This window comes from Coptis chinensis, chromosome 9 (assembly GCF_015680905.1).
Source record: "Coptis chinensis isolate HL-2020 chromosome 9, ASM1568090v1, whole genome shotgun sequence".
Taxonomy (NCBI): Eukaryota; Viridiplantae; Streptophyta; class Magnoliopsida; order Ranunculales; family Ranunculaceae; genus Coptis; species Coptis chinensis.
Window position 1 is genome coordinate 54273267 of NC_141464.1, and position 13639 is coordinate 54286905.

General features: G+C 37.5%; 2 pseudogenes across 1 annotated transcript; both read left to right on the forward strand.

Annotated features, from left to right (window-relative positions):
* Positions 1-181: 181 nt before the first annotated feature.
* On the forward strand, positions 182-1054 carry LOC147476723 (mitogen-activated protein kinase kinase kinase 20 pseudogene; annotated as a pseudogene).
* A 2722-nt stretch (positions 1055-3776) lies between these two features.
* LOC147476724 (mitogen-activated protein kinase kinase kinase 20 pseudogene) lies at positions 3777-5377 on the forward strand (annotated as a pseudogene). Its single transcript, XR_015208771.1, has one exon. The product of XR_015208771.1 is annotated as a mitogen-activated protein kinase kinase kinase 20 pseudogene (transcript).
* The last annotated feature ends 8262 nt before the right edge of the window (positions 5378-13639 follow it).

The window sequence follows — 13639 nt, forward strand, 5'->3', positions numbered from 1 at the left end:
AATTTCAAGTGGCCATTACAAGTTCAAATAGGAAACGGAGACGCACATAATTCTTTTATTTATAGTCACCAACACAAAACAAAAAAACGTTAACTTGGAGCGCAAGGAGAAGGTAGTTCAGTTGGTATATAGAAATTTGGGGATAGGATTCACGATCAGGGTGAGAAAAAAGTTTTGAGAGATGGAAGAATTAGAATGGACGAGGGGAAAGAAACTGGGGAGTGGTGGTTTTGCCAGCGTTTACATGGCGACCACCAATCCAAACCAAACAAGTTTCATGCCACCTGTAATGGCTGTGAAGTCAGTTGTACTCACAAAGGCGCGTTCTCTTGAGCGAGAGAGTGACATATACTATCATCTTCAAGGCTCCTGTCCATATATACTTGGCTTTTTTGGCGATGATGTTACTATCGAGAACGGGAAGGCATATTTTAATGTGTTTCTTGAGTATGGGCCGTTTGGATCCTTAGGTGATCGAATCCGACAGCAATATGGTAATTATCGTATTGGCTTACATGAATTTGAAGTTAATCGTTATAGTAAGGGGATACTTGAAGGGATTAAGTATGTTCACCAGAAGAACTATGTGCATTGCGACATAAAACCTGACAACATCCTGCTTGTCCCTACTCCATCAGATTCTGCTAGGGTTAACGTTGTGCCAAAGATTGCCGATTTTGGTCTCGCGAAGAGGGTTGGGAAGAAGGTTGAGAATAAGAACGAGGATGGCAGAATTAGCATAAGGGGAACTCCAATTTATATGGCGCCAGAATCAATTCGTTATAATGAGTATGAGCCTCCTTCTGATATATGGGCTTTTGGACTTGTTGTTCTAGAGATGCTAACTGGACAAAAACCGTGGAATTCTGATTGCCACACTCCAGTAAATAGTCTCTTGCAGCGTATTGGTTATAGTGATGAACTGCCGTCAATACCAAGCTATCTTTCAAGTGAAGCGCAAGATTTTTTGAAGAAGTGTTTAGTGAAAGACGTGGCGTTACGGTGGAGTGTTGATAAGTTACTCAGTCATCCATTCGTGACTCGTTGCTGGTGACTACAACAAGGAGGTGCTAGTCAGTAGTCATCCATTCCCTGTCTCTGACAACAACAAGGAGGTGCTTAAAGAACAAAGGAAATAGGAATCAACATTGTGGAATGTTGAGTATCCAAGGAGATGAGATGATATGATATGAGTGGAAGACAGTAGAAATTGAGGAGATGATATGATTTTTTTTTCTTTGTCAAGGAAGGCATGTAAACGTTCTTTTTAAATACGTCAATGCTCAATTGTACTAATTCAACAATTCATTGTAATTTTAACATTAATACAATCAATTGGTCCTCTGTTATTTTTATTACAGGACCTTTTTGTTGCTAACTACTTGTTTTTCCATATTGTTCTTTATATTTAAAATTATGGATGTGTTGTCTGATCGATATTTTTAAAACTTTTCCTTATTCAGTTAATAAACTTTTCAGTTTATAGTGAGTAGTGTTGTAGTACCCCTGCTTGATTTACTAGTCATCATCATAGATAACTGAAGTGTTTGAGGGGAGCTTAATACTTTCAGAATACTATCCATTGGCCAAGTCCCAAGAGTGTCTGCAGTGTTCACAGTGGAAACAAAGTTGTTCAGTGTGTTACAACTATTTGGAATTTCCTTTATGCATCTTAATAAGATTAGGATGTTGATGTGCCCACTCCATGATATAAGATTCTGAAATATATTCAGAACACTCCCACCCATTCACACCATTTTATGGAATACCACTATGTAGGGTTGCTCTAGACGGAAATAAATTCAGCAGTCACTGAAAGTGGCAAAGTGACTAGATTTCATTCTCTTTATAATGTTGGAATTGAGACATCTAAATTTCATTTTCAATAACATCCCTTGACAGCTTTAATTACATACTCCACAATCAGACTAACTGTTTACAGATCTCCAGTGCAATTAGTAGATAGTCATTTTGTCCAGAGTGGTAATCCAATTATTCTTTAACGTAATCCATCAAGTAAATCAAACAGTTTGATTGTATTGTATTTCCATTCACCTTGAACTAATATTTTTGAGGTTGTAGATTGTGGAAATCATGATACATTTCAGGTTCCTGCTGCAATCCCGCTTTTGATGAGTTCATTGCAGTGTTTATTCTCAAAAGGATGTGCTGTAAAATGAGGCTGCAGAGGTACAGAGGCAGAGATCCCGGTAATTCTGTATCTCTTGAGATGGCAAAACTTTCTTGTAGTTGAAGATTAGACTGAGCAACTTTAGGACTATACGTATGCTGGTGAGTTTAAGGAAAATGTAAAGTCATGTTGTTACTTGAATTTATCCCCATGGTTGTTAAAATGGTGGGATGAAGAAATTTAACATCAAATGCTGGAATGATAGTATTTATCAGGTAAAATTCGTGTCTCAGACCATCTTAAGCTCATGCTCTACCAAGAAGAATGTGTTTAGTTATTGTTGGTTCTTATACTTCCATATGAGTCGTCATAATGTCTTAAAGCCATACTTAGCTAGTTAGCTATCGTGAAATTCCTGTTAAGTTGTGGCTAGTATTTTTTTTTTTAATCCCAGTTGGATGAGTTGAAGAGTGTGGTCTCGTTCGTAAATTCAGTTCTGATTTTCGAGATACATTTATAAGTTCAGGATAAAAAAAAAGGGAGAAAGAATAAACTACTGGCCTTTCTAGTATAGTTATCTGATTTGCGTTTTTTTTTCTTTTGTGAATGACATTCACTGAATGTTAAGTTGTACTTGGTCTCCACATTTTCTTTGAATTTGAAGTAAGAAAACTAAGATAGCTAATGGAGGGATGCATTAAGAATTTAGTTAAGCTGAAGCCACATGCCACAGTTCATATCTGTTTCCTCCTTAATTATTCGTCTTTTTCCCCTTCATAGCTGTCTTTGATCCATCTTGATCTCCTGTCAATCTCTCCCTCCTCCCTTCTTCTTGCTAAGAGGCCAGCCATACTCCCCATTGGCAAAGTCTCTTGACCCAAACAGATATCTCTACTAAGAGTTGATCAAAACAGGTACGACAGGTCATTTTAGTCCGAGGAAACTCTTCAAAGGACTGCTTCTTAGCATTTGCCCAGAAAGACACGTAGATCGAGGATAAAACTGTATTACACATTCACACTATGACACTAGTAAATTCTTTGATCTTAATGTAATAACCCTGGAAATATCATCTTTGAAATTTTTAGGTGTACCATGAGTTATGGCACCACAACATCCTACAGCAATTCAGATTCTGCAGGTCGACACATCCACACACAACGACGCTAGTAGACTCGAACACACACTTCTTCTCACTAGGGGTTGGCCGCACATCTTGATGTTTATTTGTATTATAGGACTGGTTGACAAGCATAACAGATATCAAACAGTAGGATTCCCTCCTCGCACAAAGTATGCAATTAATGGCATACAAAAGGCACACACGCAAGCGCAATTACTAGTTTCCTAAAACTAAAATTAGGACTTCTCTAAGACTCTAGATACAAAATCAGTCTAGCGACCACGTCAACAAAGTAATACACTGTGCCATACTCAAGGTACCTCGAATTGCAAATCAGCTTTACCGTGTGTCAAGCACTCAAGCCTGGTATATTCACAAATTTGTTTGGAAACAACAAGGTTCCAGCCACCTAAAATATTAAAACCCACTTGCCAAGAAAACCAGTTGCCAACTTGGACCCAGAATACCAGCAGCCCGGGAAAACCTATTAATAATAATGTAAAAAAATAAAAACAATATTAAATTTACCGTTAGTTTTCGAAACCAAAAAGAAAAAAAAAAACTTTCTATAATTGGAAGTTTCACGCCAAAGCAAAAGAAAAACCCCAAAATTGCATTCTTGACACAAAGAAAACCTCAATATTCTCTTCTTCAAAATCCCATATCCTCAAATTCATCAAAATATCCATTCTTTTAATCTTTACTTGAACAATGGAAGGTGGGAAAACTTGGGTAAGAGTTAAAACCATTGGTAAAGGTAGTTACAGTACTGTTTCTTTGGCAAAATCAAGAACAAGAAAAAAAACAAGAACTAGTACTAGTACTACTAATACTAATACTAGTTTCTTTCCTTCTGTAATGGCTGTGAAGTCTGCAGAGATATCTGACTCGTGTACATTACAGAAAGAAAGAGAGATACTTAGAGAACTTGAACAATGCCCGTACATTCTACGTTGCTACGGCGAAGAATTTACGGATGAGAAGAATGGTGATATGGTTTATAATCTTTTATTAGAATATGCTTCTGGAGGAACCTTAGCAGAAGTTGTCAAGAATTCGAACAATGCGGCGTTGTCTGAATTGGAGATTAGGCGTTACACGAAGTCGATTCTACGTGGACTAAATTATATTCATGAGAATGGGTATGTTCATCTTGATATAAAACCTCAGAATATTTTATTAGTACCTTGTTTGAATAATAAAAAGAGGAAGAGGAATAGGGGTTTGTGTTTCGATGCGAAGATAGGAGATTTTGGATGTGCTAAGAGGTTGGAGAGGAGTTGGAAGGAAGGGTGGAAAGAGAATGCTTGTTTAATAGGTACTCCGCAGTATATGTCGCCAGAGGCTATTACGCATTATAAACAAGAGCCTGCCGCGGATATTTGGGCTCTTGGATGTGTTGTGGCGGAGATGGTAAGTGGGAAACCTGCATTGTGTCGTAGACCGGGTGAGGATGTTGATAGTCTGCTTTATAGGATTGGGTCGGGATTGGAATCGCCTAAAATTCCTATTGGGATGTCGAAAGAGGGACAAGATTTTTTGAAGAGATGTTTTGTGAGGAATAGTGAGTTTAGGTGGACAGCTGAGATGTTACTGCTTCACCCCTTTGTAGCAGTGGACAATACTTCAGACGACATAGAAGACACAGGGGAGTTTGCAATTGCAACTCCCACAGAAGTAACAAGGTTTACCTCATTCTTGGCAGTTTGAGTTGGGGACAAAGACCTGTTTATGTGCATCTGCAAACAATTCGACGATTCTACATTGTTTTGAAATAGCATGGAGTTTTAAGAAGAAAAGAAGTGATGATAGGAGTTACAAAGATTTAGTATTGCTAGTTCTACTACCATGATAGTGACAGGTTGTATTATTGTTGTTCATGTAGAGAAAGGTATATCGGGGTTTTGGCCTATTTCCGCCAAACTTATTTGATATTTACATTGGGAAGTTGGGAATATTTGTGACAAGACAAAGAGGTATAGTATTTGACTGGAAGAACGCCCATTCATGCTTTTTATCAGGAACAGGTATCTTTTCGCTTATTCGTGTTTAAAATTTTGATGGTATATTCATTCTTTTTGTAAATGATACAGATGAAATATTCAATTCAATTCTTTTTATTACCCTAGGCTCCTTTTTATATATCTTTTAGTAATAACCTTGTTCGCACTTTTGGTTTAAGTTTGTTGGTTAATTTGCTTCTATGTTCATTCGGGCACACTGATAGAATGTTCTGACTTTCAGTTTTCTTCTACATTTGTTGATTCATTTGATTGAATACACTATGTATATCTGTTAATATTACTTCTATCTTATCTAGCTAGTTCGGTTGACAATGTGAGTCTTCTTTTGTCATTCAATCTATGTTGAGCTAAATGTTTAGTTTAGAATGTCTCTTCAGGTTCTTCTTTTCTATCTCTCTGAGCATTTTATTTTGGCATCCTACCTATGTTGTTACTTCTGACAATCTGACCTACATTGATTGGAAATGTCGTGACAGTTATGAGGGATTGGAGCATCAGCTTAACATTATTTTTTCTTAAGCTCCATCCTTCCCATTCATCTTTCCAGATATGCTGTTGTTTCATGGCTTAACTATATGGAATCATTATACATTCAGTAGGCATGTTCTGTAGAGATATCTATTGAAGTAGGTTTTATGCAGAAATAATCATGTGCTGTTTATTTCATGGCTTTCCTATACTCCATTGTTAGACATTCACAACCATGCATGCTCTGTTTGTTGAATGTTGGAACTCTAAATTGTCTGCTGGCTTTTGTCTACATATTTTAGATTACTGTTTTCATTAAATTGTCAGAGCTCTGTTGAATCATATCAATATCGAGTGATTTTGAAAATAATGCATTCAGAACTGTATCCAAACATTTACATTGATGTTGGTTGCATTCTGAGGTAAATGCTAGTACTGCATTTGTCCTAATATCCACGTAGTGCATTCTTCATTGAATAACAATTGCAACATGAACAACTCTAAGAGAAAGTCGAAAAACCATTTTCTTAACCTTATTAGTTTGCTCTTTTCATGGAAACAATTCTTTGTGGATGTGTTACTTTCCTGTACGCTGTCACTGGTTTGCTTTCTCGTTTTCTAGAATTTGGTCTGCTTATCTTTTGACCTTATTTAGAAGAACTTGTGGAAGCTAGTGTCCCCACCTAGAATATAGGAGTTTCTTGAAACAACAATGATTGTGATAATAACACAATAAAAGTACCACGAGGCAAACAGAGGCCTTCAAAATTGGAATATGATAAGTAGCTTTCTCTATTGAAGAAAATGCGTGTTTGTAGCTCGTAATCTTAGCAATTGTCAGCACCGAGGCTTCATTTTCTTTTCTTTCTGGTTTAGGATGTTTGTCAGTTCAAAGGGAGTTTCAGGACTTCATGTATGCTAATATGAGACAGGCTGATGCACTTCTTTGGCTTTTTCCTTATAGGAAACTACCTTGTCCTACAGGATTCTTTTTGTATTTGTTCTTGGTTTGATAAATTACACTGGAAACAAATGCGAAAAGAATCATGTCTATTTTCTTTGTTCGATTTACAAGGAGTGGAGCTTCTCAATAAAGTTTTGAGTGATCTTGATAACCTAAAGCAAAAAAAAAAAAACGGTTCAAGCTAAGTGTAAAGAGCTGGTCTTCAGTCTTGTGGCTTTATCCGGTAATTTGTTGGATTCAGTACTTCAGCCGTCCAATACACACGCACCCCTGGCATGAGTGGCCCAAAAATTCACAGCGTAAAAAAAAACGGTTCAAGCTAAGGGTAGATTTAGCCAAGTGTAAATTGTAACAATACATCAAAATTACAAGCTAAGTGTAATTTTGATGTTGTGGTCCAGTTTCAATTACAGTCTAGACCCGCTCGGAATTGAAATGCCGATTAGGACTGCTCATGTGCCTTTTTTGAATCTCTAGACAACTTTACGTATAGACAAACTAGGGCGATTTTTCTTAACTAAGTTGGCATGTATGTTAGGCACAATTGGGATTCCCTATTAGCAATTCTCCTAAATATAACAAACCCCAACTACCGAAGACAGTAAGACACCAAAAGAAAACAGCCGCTTCCTTGCCTACAGTTTTTTTTGGTATAGTGTTTGCTCTTGGCTCGATAGACTACAAAGGAACCAGATCAATCTGTTTTCTTTGTTCGGTTTACAGAGAGTGCAGCTTCTAAGTAAAGTGTGGCCGGTTTGCTATTAGAATGTGCTATTGTCTTTCTTGTAGTTGTTATCAGGTTTCTATCTTGTTTATTTTGCTGCCACACTCAAGTGATCCTCATAAAAGCCAAAAAAAAAAAAAAAAAAAAACAATTCAAGGTACGTTGTTCCAAGTGTAATTTCAAACACTGTTCACTATTTCGTGTGGCTATGTTGATGTTGTGGTCCAGTTGGGAAAGATGCAAGCAACATTCTTTTGATTTACTTCTCATCAGTTAGAGAGCCAGTTTTTTCTGTCAGTTGTCAGTTCATAAACAATTAATGTATTGTAGAAGTGTTATAACATAAAACTCCCCTAAAACACTTAGGGCCATTTGTTTTTGCCTCTTATAATACCTTGAGATCTTGTAATCTCTTATAAGATATGGCCCAGTGATTTTGGACATTTTTTTAATTTGTTTTTTGCCTCTTATAAGAGGCATTCTACTAGAAATCCTACCTATATTAATATCCGTTTCTCCCAAGATGCTCATAATGAGCCACATCAGCAAAGTTTTTAAAATAGTCCCTATTTGAAAAATAATTATTTGCCTTCTTACCAAACTAACCCTGAATTTGGCCTGCTTTCTAATTTAATATAAATTAAAATTGTCCTTTCATGTGTTATGCTAAAACAAAAAACAAAGCTACGCATTATTTCATTATTTCAAATGTACGCATAGGATAAAAAAAAACAAATTCTAAAAAACAATGGATTAGTTAATTGATATGTATTAGTTATTGGATATGGACATGGATATGTATTAGTTAATACTTAATAGATATGGATATGTATTAGTTAATAGATATGGATATGGATTACTTATTGGATATGGATATGTTAAACTTCCAAGTGCTTCCCTTAAATATAGGCCCAGACATGATGGGTTTAAGAATAACAGGCCCGGCCACAGGTCGGGCTGCATGGCTAGTGTATTATAAGAAGCTCCAATTCTATAAGTATCAAAATTTGATTTACTTCAATTTTATAAGTCTTATTACTTGAAAAATGACTCAAACACCCCCGTCCATATACTTCTAGCCTCATTTCTCTTTTCTTCCTTTTTCATTATCTTATTTTCTAAATAACTTTATTACCCTAGCCACCACCGGCTACCACCACCACCACTGCAGCCACTACCACCACCACCATCACCACCACCACTACCACCGTACTATTAAGACTATCACTGCCACCACCATCACTACCGTTGTGCTATTAAAACCACCACTACCACCACCACTACCACCACCACCGTACTATTAAGACCAATATCATCACCTCCACTACCACTACCACCATCGTGCTATTAAGAGATCCACAACTTCTACTACCACCACCATCACCATGTTATTAAAACTAATATCATCACATCCACTATCACCATCACCGTGCTATTAAGACCACTACCACCGCCGCCGCCAATTAAGGTAGTTTCCTAAAATCGATATTCTAATTATCAAAATTGATTTGAAACCGAAAATCAAACTATACGTTTGTTTCAAATTAATATATTCAAGTTAAATGTGATGTAAAATAGAATTATATTTGTCAAATAACCATCTATAAGATGTCATGTATTTGTTTTTTCTATTTTTACAAGTGCTTATAAGAGGAACTTAAAATAAAAAACAAACCACTTTATAAGACCATCTTATAAGACCCTCTTATAACACATGGTCTTATAAGACCCTCATAACTTAACCCAAAAAAACAAATAGCCCTTTATTCAATTTAGTCAGTTATAGACTGGCTGTGTCCAAAATCTTCTCAGGTAATGACTACTGACTAGTTAATCAAGCAAGGAGTACTGTAAAACTCTCACTATAAAATGGAAATGTTTAAATATCAGACAAAACATCAGTAATTGTAAACAATAATCTAGAAATTGGGCTTTAGACACTTTCTTTAGTGTGTTTTTTGTTTAGAGAAAGACCAATATTATTTTTTGATTTTACTCTAATTTTAGCAACACGTCACTTTTTGGGTGTATTAACTGTTTTTAAAACTTCTTATTTCTCCTTTTTACCTTTTTATTTATAACTGTCAATTTCTTCTACAAATAAATAATACAAAAATCTAATGTGCACAGGCTGTACGTGTGTGTGTCAATCGAGACCACTCATCAGGCAAGGGTGCTTGTGTATTGCTCCAAGATGTACTGCAATCAAATAATACAATTGTCTTATAAAAAAAAATCATTTGTCCTTTCATAATTTCACAATTTGAATTACATCAAGCTTAAACATGTTATTCAAAATTATCAGATATACATTTTAAATTGTTAAAGCTGTATTAAAATTAGTTGTAATCAACATACATTTTTTCTATTTTTAAAGTTGATGTTTTCCACATTGTTTTGGTCTCTCCATAAATTCATCTCACTTTTAATTGGAATTTTGTAGATTTCGGATGAATTTTAGTTATTTTGATTAACCCACTACTCTTTTGGTAACTAATTTAGTACGTAGTTTTTTTTTTGTTGGTAGTTGGTTTTTTTAGTTGGGACTAATAAAAGAGGTCAAAATTGTAAAATTCAGCCTGAAATTTGAGACAAATGTCAAATTTCAATTTTTATAGAAGAAAAACAAAAAAAAAAGTTTGCTATTTCCTCTGAACTTAAAAAATTTGCGTTTGTGTAAGTATACCCAATTTCCTGAAACAATAATATGGAAAAACAAGAACAGTAGTTAACAGAAGTCAGAAGGTCATATAACAAATAAAGAAGACCAACTGAATGTATTCATGATAAAATTACATTGAATTCGGTATTTACTGTGAAAATACATATACAGGACAAATAATGAATCTGTTCAGTTTTTGAATTAATTAGTACAATTGAGCAGTGACGAATATAAAATGGAACGTCAATGCCTTTCATAGTTAAAAAAATAATCAAATCCCCTTTCCCTAATCACTTCCAAGAGGTCGATATAATCAAATCAGCCTGAAGAGATGGAATCCACAAAGTCGCTTGCACTGGGGTGAAGATATAAACTTAGAAGCAGGGGATGAAGTTAACTGGCTGAAACACCTTTGGGAATCTCGGCGTAGGTGTACAGAACCACTCTGCCTCCTTGAACTCTTCAGCAACTCTCCTCCTCTCGCCACCTTTGGAAGATCCTCCTAAACTAGCAGTTATGTGTATATATACTAATAACGAAGGCCACATGGGCAAAGGCGAGTGGAAAGGGGTCCTTGGAGACTCAACAGACCCTAATGCTGCATCCACTTGTATTTCATGTTTAGCTGCCTCCTTGTTGTCAGCGCCGACAGTTGGATGACTACTGACTAGAACCTCTTCCTCCACTTCATCTGTTATCTTCCTCCTCTTTGCAGCTTGGAGTTGTATGCCAGGTGATGCAACTATGCTTCCGCTGCTGTGAATACTAATATAGGAATTGTTATGACCCAATTTCTTAACCTAATTCTTCCTCTCCTTTTTCTTGGCACTTCTCTCTCTCTCTCAGTTTTTTCCTTCTCCTCTATTAGGTTTTTCTCTTCTCTCTTATACTCGGTCCTCCGCTCTCTACGCTTAACCTTTGATCTTGCTTTCATCCATCCACTGTGCTATTCCCACGTGTCCTCTACTACGTGGCACATACAGATCCACTGCTATACTCGGTCCTCCGCTCTCTACGCTTAACCCTTGATCTTGCTTTCATCTATCCACTGTGCTACTCCCACGTGTCCTCTACTACGTGGCACATACAGATCCACCGCTATACTCGGTCTTCCGCTCTCTACGCTTAACCCTTGATCTTGCTTTCATCCATCCACTGTGCTACTCCCACGTGTCCTCTACTACGTGGCACATACAGATCCACCACCTAGCCAATTATTCAATATCCTCCGCTTTATGGTTTTTATGCTCTCTCTCTTTGGACTTCGGCCCTAATAGCCCATTCATTCCTCCCACCTACAAAGCCCATTAGGTTCTCCGGACCTATGAAGCTCATTAGGTTCAAACTAGACCGTAACAGTTGCCCCCTCTTAGAGCTGCAGACTATAAGTCCGCGGTGCCAAGAACTCGTCCTCTGTAGGAACAGATGTGGTGCGGAGAAATCTAAGCTTGATTTTATTCCTCTTAATCGACTTTATGATTTTCCTTTAGAGGACATGAGCTTATCATTTATGTTTTCTAGATGAGACTCCATATCGCAAAAAGAACTGCTTAATGATCATCATCTCTAAGAAAGCTAGTCTCGCATCGCAAGGCAATGAAGAAGTATTTCAACGGAAATTAGTGGACTTTAATCCCTATATACAATACCCCCCAATACCTTTTGAGGTAAGTCTTCACACCATGGCGGAATCAGCTGCCAATGGAGTTATGGACGACTCCACAGTAGTTATTTGAAATGCAGATTGTAGAGTATTCAGCGCGGTATAGCCAATGGAGCCCAACAAGGCTGGTGTTGGGATGATAGTCTGCGCACCAATCCAGTAGTACTACTACTAGTGTATAAAAATTGTTTCATTTTGGCATATAGATTCGACTATTCTACTACTGCTTAAATTGAAATCATCAACATCTCATTCATTCCTCCGGACCTATGAAGCCCATTAGGCTCAAACTAGACTGTAACAGTTGTCCTCTCATGGGGATGCTGACTACAAGTCCGCGGTGCCAAAAACTCCTCTGCTATGGTTTATTGTGGTTTGAATATTACACTTATCTCAAATTACCAATTCCACGCGACATCATTGATACCTGAGCCAATGTATAACATATATCGATCATTGTTCACGGGTTAAACCCTTGTCCCCCTAAGTCCTCCAAGATTTCCATAAAGAAGGTCAAAAGAAAATAGGTCCCCAGTTCCTCATTTGAAAGCTAGACTGCCTCGTTCTTCTCACTCACACTCTTTTTTCCTACTACTCGCGATAGCTCTCTAACCACCAACTTCCCTTCAATTAGTGACTGGAAGGATCCTCCAAATTCACATTAAGTTTCCCACAGCTCCAACACTGTTTCCCGATCGTGATTCCTCTGATGATGACGCGCATGATATTCGTGCCTCAAATGACCCCCAAAAGAATATCAGGTCCGCGGACTGCCATGCCCCCAGTTCCACTGTGTCTGCGGTTCCCACTGCTTCTCCCAAGGCATCTGCTGAAGAACATGGGAAAGTGAAGGTGAGAGCTGAGAAAGAAAAGGAACTCCACCACTGATTTCTAGGGGAAATTTCCAAACTCCGTATCAATGTGAAGCCCTGGAATATGTGGAGCAGATTAAGAAAGGTCGAAAGGTGGCTCGTTTGGGCAGAACCTAATCCATTCTCGAAATTTCTATGGGAGAAACTTCCTTGGAAACTATTCACCATGTTGTCCCCGAAGATCAGCCACTTACTCTTTTAGTTGAGCCGGATTCTCCTATGGCCGGTAATCAAGAGGAAGTTGCTGCTAATTCAATTCCCTTGATGTTACCGAAAAAACCATCAAGGAAGAATCAAATCCCGCGGATGTGGACAATACTCCAGCTGCGGGAGTAACCTTACTACTATGGCGCTTTCACCTCTTCTGGTTTAAGACTTGTTGTTTATTTTTGTTTGTTCCGCATATCAGCCCCTAGTGTATTTTCTGGTATCCCAGGCACTATTGGCTTTTGTCTCGATATGGTCATTTAAGAAAGCTTTTGAATATCTTGGTGAAGAATTTTGCCTCTAATAGTGATATAGGGATTTAGTTCCCCTCCTTGCATGTCTATTCTAGACTCAACAAGCTCCTTTAGCCACCCTTGACTCATGTAAATAGTCTTTTTACACTGAAAAGTATTTATCGCGTTGCTCCAGTTCAAAATAGCATCTCAATTAGATTGCCCCGCTCGATCTCTTAGTAGAAGGGTGAATATACTACAAAAGGGAGAATCGCTTTAATTACTTTGTTCTTTCATCTATTTGTCTCGAGGCATATGATTACAATTCCCGTTTGCCCCCTAGTACTGCTCCGTTGAGTGTCCATAGGTCCGCGGTGCCAAGAAACTTCAGTTTACCAAAACTCACTTAAGATCTTTTAGCTCAATCTACTACGTTTAATTGAAAGAATTTTATATATAGATCTGCGGTATCAACAATACACAACTCGCTCTGTACTATCCAAAGGATAGGTTCGCAGTATCACCCATAGCCAATTCGCTCTATCAACTAGTTTACTATCCAAGGGAT